Below are 1,687 nucleotides of genomic sequence, written 5' to 3'. Positions count from 1 at the left end.
AAAATCCGTTCTCTTACCTCTCACTAGCACCGCGACATCATCGCTGCCCCCTTTTTAAAAGGTCGCTAGCAGGCTTCAGCATCAAATGTATTCCCTCTTATTGGCACGGGGAACTTGATCGCTCTTCCCCCTTTCATAAGGACGGCAAATAAGGGTTCTTTAAAATCCAATTGTAAACGCTACAGTTATAATTGTGCCTTCCACTGGCCTTTAAAAAAAACAGAAAACATCTTCTAATCTTTTCCCAAACAGCTGGCGTGTGTGGGTGTGTGGGTGTGTGTGGGTGTGTCTCATCCCTGTTCAATTATGACACAATGCAGTTCTTATCCCTGTGTTTGCCTCTCCCGCTGTTCCCCTTCCTCCTCTTTCCCCCATCCTCTCCCTGCTGTTCCCTTCTCCCGCTCGCCCCCCTCCTGGAGCGCAGCTGGGGGGGCAGGGGGATGGGGAGGAGCTGGAGGAGCGGGAGTGGCTGTGGGGCTCCCCCCGGTGGCAGGGTGGGTGCTCACCGATCTCTGTGCGGGACGGGGGCGTGTGCGTCCTCCCTGGTGTGTACCCCGGGCCTCTCGCTCCTTGAGCCTCGATAGCGGGGTCCCGCCCCAAAGCGAAGGGTGTTTTCGGAGCTCGTCCTGCAGCCGCCCGTCCGCCCCTGAATTCGGAAGCTGCGGTGATGGGACGTCCCATCTAGGAATGGATAATAATGTGTAATAAAGTGCCGCTCTTCTCCCTTTCTCCCCCCCTCCCCTCTCCTCTCCGGTTAAGCCTTTCGTTTAAATAAATAAATAAATAAAAATAAGTTTAAGAAGCTCGAACGGAGCCGTCGCCTCGCCCTGATTGGCCCGCTCCACGATCTGCGGGCAGGGTTAGGTTCGAGAGGAAACGGGAGGCGGGGCTCTGCTCTTAAAGGGGCCATGCACGCAGAGGAGAGGACTCAGACCCGGCATGCTCGCTGGGTTGATCAGCGGCTTACTGATCCCAGAGTCTCCTCAAGCAGCTTCTCGGAGGATCCCAGGGTGTCGGCTTCAACAGGAATTACCCCTCATGCCAAGATCTCTGTCTGTGACAAAGACTCACTCACTGTTTGCTGAGGGGCAAAGACAAGACTTATCTGAAATCGATTATGATGCGAAAACGCTTTGGACCAGGAACACAAGAAAAAGTCCAGCGTTTCCTGTGGGGGGACCCCCCTGTGTCAACATGGTGTGGGGTATTGTCCCACACGGGGGTCACCCCCCGCCCCAACTGCGTGCATCCCTGCCTATGAGACACCCACGCTAGGATACCTGTGTGTGTGTTGACACAACGGTCCCCTGCCTACACTAAGCGATCCTGTGATTCTACAGACACTACGATCCTATGGGCACAGACACACCACCAGTGTGTGTGTGTTGTCCTGTGACTACACTAAGATGCGATTCTGTGTGCTACGCTAGGGACCGATGTGTCTGTTGGTGTGCTATCCTATGGTACACAGACACAAGATGTCACGCTGTGTGCTACACTCATGCGATACATACCTGTGTGTGTGTGTGTGTGTCTGTGCTACACTAAGATGTCTGTGTGCTACGCTAGGATACCTGTGTGTGTGTGTGTGTGTGTCTGTGCTACACTAAGTGTGTCTGTTCTGTGCTACGCTAGGATACCTGTGTCTGTGTGTGTGTGTCTGTGCTACACTAAGATGTCTGTGTGC

This window comes from Polyodon spathula, chromosome 43, assembly GCF_017654505.1.
Source record: "Polyodon spathula isolate WHYD16114869_AA chromosome 43, ASM1765450v1, whole genome shotgun sequence".
Lineage (NCBI taxonomy): Eukaryota > Metazoa > Chordata > Actinopteri > Acipenseriformes > Polyodontidae > Polyodon > Polyodon spathula.
The sequence above is the reverse complement of the archived record's forward strand: the minus strand, read 5'-3'. Positions refer to the sequence as shown.